Source organism: Corapipo altera, unplaced genomic scaffold (genome assembly GCF_003945725.1).
Source record: "Corapipo altera isolate COAL_440 unplaced genomic scaffold, ASM394572v1 47, whole genome shotgun sequence".
Classification (NCBI taxonomy): domain Eukaryota; kingdom Metazoa; phylum Chordata; class Aves; order Passeriformes; family Pipridae; genus Corapipo; species Corapipo altera.
Window position 1 is genome coordinate 3030785 of NW_020884897.1, and position 8655 is coordinate 3039439.

At 39.3% G+C, this 8655-nt stretch overlaps 1 long non-coding RNA gene across 1 annotated transcript in view; it reads right to left on the minus strand.

Moving 5' to 3' along the window:
• Positions 1–2524: 2524 nt before the first annotated feature.
• Positions 2525–8655, minus strand: part of LOC113949602 — an 8204-nt gene continuing 2073 nt past the window's right edge. The window contains exons 2-3 of the long non-coding RNA XR_003528480.1: positions 4775–4956; positions 2525–4141 (exon numbers count right to left, since the gene is read on the minus strand). This is a non-coding gene — a long non-coding RNA (uncharacterized LOC113949602). The remainder of the gene's footprint in view (positions 4142–4774; positions 4957–8655) is intronic.

Sequence of the window (8655 nt, forward strand, 5' to 3'; positions counted from 1 at the left end):
GTTTTTGGCTTTTTTAAACTCTTATCAATGGGACTGTGCATGATTAAAGGTATAAATCAAACTCAAGGAGTCTGTGAGCCCTAACACTCTCAATGAATTATGGAAAATTTATTTTGCATTACATAATGTATAATATTTATCCTTTTGTTGACTACACTGTGGCTAGCAGCATGATTTATCCTGAACCTAAATGCTTTGCCAACACATATTTGATGAGAGATATTAGCCATTATCAAGACACATATTTTAGCTATGTAAGCAATGCCAAAGCAGCTGTGAATTCTTAACATATCTCAGTCTGAACAACTGGGAGAATTATGAAACTAGTTAACAGACTAAGAGAAAATACCATATTACCTTTATGGATAAACCACCTTATTAAACAGTGAGATGTATCCTTGGCAACTTTATTTTGGACAAAGACAATTAAGGTTGAGGTTAGAGACTTTGTAAAGCTTGAATACAGACTGGATTTCATTTGCCTTAAATCTTTAAGGGGCAGCTGCAAACATCTGACCTGAATTGCCTAAGCACTCCAAAGAAAGAAGTTTGTTTTGTACTCTTGTACCAAATTTTACAATTCATGTAACTCACACAATATTAGAAATTATTTTAACTCAGAGATTGCAGAAACAAACAAGTATTTTTTACTGGGCTTTTGCTATTTATTAGAAATGGCTTCATGCTATTTTAGAAGTTTTACTACAAAATTTGAAAAAAGTGCAGATATCCCGTCCTATGTTATACAAGACACTTCTCTGTTTTTCAAAATGAATTTGAGGAGGCCTGTCTTTTCTGCTTGAAGCCAAACTTATCTAGGAGGGCTGCAATTTTTATTCATATCTTGTAATATGTTTGAATGTTATGTTTTAGAACTTAATTGTCAAATTATGTGAGAGTTCAAAGTTCCTGGAATGTAAAAATCTGGTGTCTCTAAATCCTATGCAGTGAAGTAGCTTTAAAATAAAGAGACACTCATCACTTAATTAGTCAGTGTTTTGAAAGTGTCACAATTGTGAGCACAACAAAAGTCTTCTGAAGTAAACCTGGTGATTCAATGAGCTGGGGCTAAGAAAATACCTGTTTTAATGCATGTATTTTATTTCCTGTGGCACTCCCTAACGGGTATTTTTTGAGTGACAGCAGAGGACACTTGGGTATAATGTTAGCTGAAGAGTTCCAGCAGTGAAGGGTAGCATTAACTTTGAAGGGAAAACAGCAAGCTAGTTCCTTACTTGAGATAAAAATGTCTTTATTAATTATATGCTCTTTAATTTGAAGTATAATTCAAGTTGACTAGATTCTTCCCAAGTTAGTCAGCAGTTTCCTACAGAAGCTGCTGTGCTGGGTTCCCTGTTTAACCACACGTTGCTAGATCATGGCATATCATGAGGCCTGCTGGCTGGTCAGCTGCTGAAATTCCAGAGCTGCCACAAGGACTGCAGGACACTGAAAATACATAATAATTTCCTCATTCAGAATTTAAAAAATATTCCCTTATTTTTTTATTAAATGGTAGATTTAAATGGCTCATTTTACCCTTTGATTATTTAGAATATTTCCACAGTAGTACAACTGTATTTTTATTAGTTGGACTTGGTTTTATTTTCATGTTTGCTAGGACATTCTATTCTTTATTTTGCCATAAAGTCCTGCTTCTTTAGCTGCTTTAGTTCTTGTCACTCTTAACTGTGTGAAATGGATTCCCATACATCCAGCAGGAAGTGTTTGTAGGTCAGTGACTAATTTTCCCAAGCCCATTTTGCAGACTCTGGTGATTTATACCAACTCTATTTATAGAGAAAAGATGACTTTTTTAACCTATGAACTTGCTATCTTCGTGTTGGCATTTCTTCTATCAACTGATGTATCTGCTTGTTGAGTGATGGTGACAGCAAAGCTAATAAACTACACAAGTGGCAAAAAGCATTACAACAGACAAGAATTTGTTTCACATTTAATTACCAGTACAGGCACTGCATTCAGCAGTGTTGGTGTGCATGTCAGAAATACCATGGCACATCCATTTTATTTACTTGGTCCCCTTTCCTGCAACACATGAACAACTTGCTGTTTTAAAGACTTTAGTCTTAAAAATCCCCTTTCTTATGGTGAGATTCTATGATTCCCATTCACTGAAAGGGACCTGAAATACAGGGGTTAAGTGGTTTTCAAGAGTCTTACACAGTCTGCAATGGAGCAGATTTTTTTTTCCCAAAATAATGGAAACTGATTCTAAGGATCATGCCAGCTTTTGCCATATTTGAGAGGAAATTTTTAAATGTTCACATGGAAGCCTCAATTTTAGTTCTGTATGCTTGTTATGTCCTGGGTACTTTTTCATTGAGAGGGAAAGGACTCTGGATTACCAAGGGGTAATGTTTTCATTACTTTTATTCCTTTCTACTTTTGGCCCATTTTGGTGTATAGTTTTCAATCTTGCATTATTTTTCAAAGGAAAAAGTATTACCTAATACCATACAGGACCTGAGGAAATGGAACAAAATCTCTCAGAAATACACACTCAAAATTATATATCTGTTGTTCATTTGTTAAGTACATTAACTGATTTTTGGCTGTTTACCTCTAAGATCCATATTTCCATTTTCTGTATTTTCCAGGCATATGCACAGGGGTTTTGTCTGGAGAAGGGTGATTTTTGGCTTCTCTACAATTCTGACTTCCTACATATTTACAGTTGTAGTACCTTGCTAAAAATCAAAAAGACTCATGCCTGAACACTTCTCTATTGAAAACTTGGATGCTTAAAGAGCTTTAATTCTCATACTGAGAATGTTCTTACTTTTTAATTTCACCTCTTGATTTGAAAGTTAACCAAGGAAAGTATTTTCACTCAATACAGATGTTAATACTTAGGAGAACTTTACTCAGTGTGAGACTGTTTCACAGAAAAAGTTCTTGAGATGAGTCTGTACAGTTCACCATATTTATCTTGATTCCCTGTCTCTGAAACCTTTAACTTTTCTTCAAATCTATTCTTTAAACAAAGGCTGGTCTGCTGGGGAGCTGTAGGATAAAGCAATAAACTTCCCTGATGCTCTTCTTCGTATAGACAGCTGAGCAAATGTATGTACAGACACGTGCTTTTCTGGTGAGCTGTGTTCCTAAAGACTTTGATCTTCTGCATATTAACCTCTATTAGCTTATATTACAGGACTTGTAAGCTCATACTACACTTAAATGTTTCTAACTGTGAGCTGCCATGACTGATTTTCAAAATTGCTAGGTATTGAGAGTTGAATAAAAGTGGGTGATTTTATTTTCTGAAGATGAATTTGAGAAAAAAAGTTTTGTCTGAACATACTATCCCAAATTGCTGGGGCTGGTTCAGTTCTCATTCTTACTGTAAATTAGGACTAGCTTCATTGAAACTAAAGAAGTTTTATTTGCCTGGGCTTGTATGAAATCAGAGCAGACTAACAGATACCTCTTTATAGAATGGGATCTTTAACAGGCAGAACGGAATAAAACACAGTAGGCTCTTATTCATACTCCATATAGACTCTCTGGCTGGCAAAGAGCTTTGTGGCAGCACTGCCTGGTTTTACACATTATTTTGTTTTGTTTAGTTAGGCTTTTCTCTACAAGGGGTTTTATTGTTCAAGAGGGGGCACTCCCACCCTTGCTCATAGTCATCGAGTCATACCATGGAGTAATTACTGCTCTTTCCATGCCAAGATCTCAGACTAAGAAAAGGCAGCCAATCCTGATACAGGAAGACACACACTGGCACAAAAAAACTAACCAGGGAGACAATGAAGAGAGAAAAACACAGAGTGAGACTGTATGGGATTGTGCTCTATCTGCCCGTGACAGCAGCATCAGGGGCAATGTTGTTTTTCCCCAGTAGCTTTCCAATATAGTTACTCCATTCACTGATGAATTGAGAGTATGTGAAACTGTGCCAAAGTTAATCAAATCAAATTCCACCCAGCTGGTTAAATCCAATTGCTTGTGCCTTTCTCCACAATGCAAGGGCATCCATGGTACACTTGGCTGAACTGCCTCCTCCCCTCCCAATGCTCATGGCAGATCTGTGCCGTGTGGGTGATCTTCCCTCATATGGGTAATGCGTGGCTTTCTGGCTGCTTGCAAGTGCAGATCTTATCTTGTTCAATCCCTGAAGAAATAATAATAAAAAACCCCAAACAGTTACATATCTATTTTAATATTCCAGCAGAGCTGTTCTTGAAGTGTTTCCCCTAAAACAATGAACAATCTTTCCCCAGCTGAGGGGAAACTGCCTCTTTTTCCAGTGATTTCAAGCTGGTGAGTAACATCACAATAATAAAAAAGGTAATAATATAACATAATATGCACTTATCTGGGCTATGCATGTTCAGAGAACCATAGTAACACCTGCTCTCTGGTCTATCACCTTTATTCTTGAAGCAACTATTTTCTCCTGTACAGTAAGTGGAAATAGGCAGGGTCCTCTGGTTGCCACACACTTCAGAGTACGAGTGTGACTTTGTTTTCTGCATTATTGCCTAGAATAGTATCTCATCATTGGCTAGCATGAGATAATATCCCAATTTACACACTAAAGTTAAATACATGAACCAGGTAGCCCAGATTTTTCCTTTGATCTCCAAAAGAAGTCTTGATTTACTCTCTGCATGTTTCTCTCTGATTCAAGTAAGGCACTTGATTTCTGTGAAACAAGTGTGCCATTCACCAGAGGACTAACTTCACTGATACCATGAGTATTTTTAAGCCAGGTAACACTGGAGCAGTAGCTCCCATCTCTTACCTGCTTCTTGTTACGTCTGGATGTGTTTCCTATGAACAGCAGCTGCAGCTCCCTGCAATGTACCACAGAAACCTCCAAATGTCTCTGATGATGGCACAATGGTTGGGGTTGGCATCGACAGAGCTTCAGACAACTTGTGTCAAGGCTGAAAGGATGTTTTCTGGCAAGCACTGGATTTGTACCTCCAAGAAGAAAAAGACTGCCTTAATCCTGGAAGAATCAACACCGTCAGCAAAGGAGAAGTCTGCCCCAGGAGTAGTCAATTCAGATCCATGGGGGTGGGAATCTAAGAGCTGATCCATGAATTCATTCTCTTGAGAGGCAGCACAGTGAAAGGCTTTGCCATACAGGTTGGGGCAGAATCAACTGGGATGCACTCTGGTCTTTCTTTGAGAAAGAAAGTATTAATGCTACTGAATTTACACTTGTAACAATAAACATAAAATATTAACAATAAGAATTCCTCAGATGTGTTCATGACTGTGGTTTAGTTGATTTGGAATTTAATACTATAGTCAAGAGAAATGTAGCTACTACAATCAACAAAGTTTAGGGTATGGTTCAGCTGACCAGCCAGACCACTGTGTACCTAGCAATGTTAATTTCAAGCTTTTGCTTAAACTCCAAACAATGATTACATGTGATAAATTTGGCAAGATGGCATTAGAGTGGATGCCCAAACTGTGAGTAGGACTCTTACTAAACATCAGATGGCGGTGTGGGGAAGGTATTGTGTGACACAAATTTCTCAGACTGTATTTGAAAGACCAGCAGAATTAAAAGATCTGGTTGTCACCAATCATTTATCTTAAGATATTTTTTTTTTTAACTGTGCTTCTCAAATTGTTTGGTTTGCAGGAAGAAAGTTTTGGATTGAATAATTGTTACAATTTTTATCTACTCAAAACAGATAAAAGCTTATATTAAGCAAAACACTGACCTACATCTGCTGGTTTGAAATACTCATATTTTTCAACAATGTTCCAAGAAGATTTCAAGCACAAAATTTAATGGGTCACATCATTAATTTTAGCGTATTAAAATCCATTATCTTTTGTATAGTGGAGTATCCTCTGTAGAGGGGAGATGCTACAGATTGAAAATATTTTTGTGGAAGAATAAGCCCTTTGTAAACATGGTATGTCAGCACTGACCAAGCTTGAAAGTCTTGGCCGTGGTTTAAGGAGCTTTATGTGGTACTCAGCTGACATATGCAGTTGCTCAGGAGGGCAAACTTGTTAAAATACATAATGGTAAACATCAAGAATAGAAAAGTCTCCCATCAAAGAAAGATATACATGATGTCTAAGCATGCCAGTAAGGTACAGTGAACAGTTCTTGCTTTACTGTACCAATATTTATCAAATAATGCAACTACATTTGCATCATACACTTGAGATAGCTGAAATAAAGTAATCAAAACTATGTTTTCCTGGTGTGTATTTCACCTATGTACTCTTGTCAGCTCTTAGATACCAGCAGGAGACCATTACCCTGGAGCAGCATCCCTTTTCTTTGACTTTAAATATGTATTTTAGTGCCTTTGTCATTGTAATGTACTTCAGCAAGCTCTTAGAGTGAAAAGAGGAGGAATAAAGGTAGATGAAAAATTCATAATGAAAGACTGCAAGTAAGAAAATAGGTAGCTACATAAAATGATAGAATGATGGATAGAATCATAGAATGGTTTGGGTTGGAAGAGATCTTAAAGATCATCCATCTACTGATCACATAGTGATTACATGGTCACAACTGGTGATCACAAGTTTTAAATAGTATTTAAAACATTTTAAATGTTTAGTTTTAGAATATTAGTTTTAAACATGAACTAAAGTTGAAATCATTCCTTTTTAATAAAGAAAATGTTGTTTAAAGCTCTACTTAGAGAAGCAGACTTTGTAATTAACCTATCTCCATCATGTGGTTGCCTGTTCTGTTTCAAAGCTTATGAAAATCATGGAACAAGTTTAAGCTGCAAGTTTTGTCCAAGAGTTTGCTACAATAGATATATAGCTGTTAAAGTTTCTAAATAATTAGGGGTTATGAAATGTTTATGTAAAAATGTAGTGGGATTGAAAGAGCAAGGCAAGGCAACACAATGGTTTCTCAGTTAGCATTACCCAAGCACATATTTAAAAGACAATGGCACTGGTGCCCTGAGTGCCCATGTCATGCTGGGAGACTACAGGTCAAAAAGGCCACAAATAAGTATGTGTCCCTGTTTCCTACAGGAAGATAGAATTTAACAGGGCAGGTCAGGGAGCCATGGCAAGCAAGAAAACAGATAATAATAATAATACTTCCACAGAGATCTCTCTAATTCTGTTGAGGTCCTCTTGTGAGATGTGATAAGCCAGGTGCTTCAATAACATCTTGCTGTTCTATTGTATATATACTAAGATGATTTGACTCTTAAAAAATCGTGTTTGAGATGTTCTGATTGTTGCCTATGCCCATGTGAGGTTTAACCAACCCTGCCACCAGGTTAAGCCCAGACCTGGTCTGTGCAGACCGAGCTGGGCACAGGCTCAGGCTCATCTGAAGACCAAGGTGAGCTCCAAGGGAGGAGCTGAAGTGCCCTCAGCAAGTGATGACATGGTGGTGGAAGCACTAGCATGATATCCTACAAGACAACACTTCTAAATCAGAGCTCCAGCAAATATCTGATTTCCTTTGGTCTTGATGCAAACTACTGAAGACACTAATACACAAAATATAGTAAACCTATCCTTATTTGAGTTACTCAAACACAAAGGGATGATGAAACTCAAAATCTGCCGCCAAGCTATGCTTGAGGAGGGGGTATCACAAAACTAGTCAGAGAAAACATCCTCAAAATAGTTTCATTTAAAAACTTCACTCTTTTTCTTTCTTGTTGATGCTTTGTATCCCACATTTTATTTGCATCAAATAAACATTCAAAGGTAGTTGAAAATTAAAAATTAATTTTTCTTTGCAATTTGGGATCTGAGAAAAAAAATGTAGGATGAAAACTTGCAAGTCTTTCATGTAATCATCTGACTTGAGCAAATCTTGTGAAAACATCAGATATCATGAGATGCCTGATAGAATAACAAGTAACGGCTCCCTGGGCACAGGGATTTAAGTCAAAGCATTTTTTATAAACACAGAAAAGTGTGTTTCTGTTATCAAATTATCAGTGTAACCATTCAACTACCATGACTCAGACCTCCAGCAGTCATGAGATGTGCTTAGATTACAGAGATTTAAAGAAAAAAAAAACCAAAACAATAAAGACTAATGAAAACCATGCACAATCCCCATCTTCAGCATTACACCGATACAGCAAAAGTGGATTTTGCCTGGGAAAGCCCTGAACACAGGGAAGGTACTACGAAGGGGGTGCATTACACTCCTCTTTGGCCTGTTCTCTTTGGCACCGTCAGTCTACAGGAGACCTAACGAGTTCTCAAAGTGTTCGCAGCCCCTAAAAAGCTCTGGGACGCCAGTGAATGTTTCCCTACAGGATGCGGGCCCCTCCCGGCGGGGCAGGTGCGGTGGCTCTGGCCTAGACCAGGGGCGGCCCCGCGGGGTCCCCGCCGCGGTCACGGGCACGGGGCTTTCCCGAGGACTCCCCGGGCCGGGAGGCACCGCTGCGGGGAAGGGAGCGCCTGAACCCCCCGCTCCCCTCAGCGCCAGCGTGCTGAGCTCCGGGACGGTGGGACAGCGTCCGTGTGCGGGTCGGCGGGGACGCTCGGGGCGGGAGGGCCGGGAGCCGGGGCGGGCTCCGCCGGCGGCTGCCGGGGCGGCCCCTCCACCGCCCCCCGTGAGCGGGCACGGCCGGGGCCGCCGCTCTCGCAGCCGCCCGGCGGGAGGCGGCACCGCCCGCTTGAACCGGAACCGGTTGGCGGGGGCCGCCC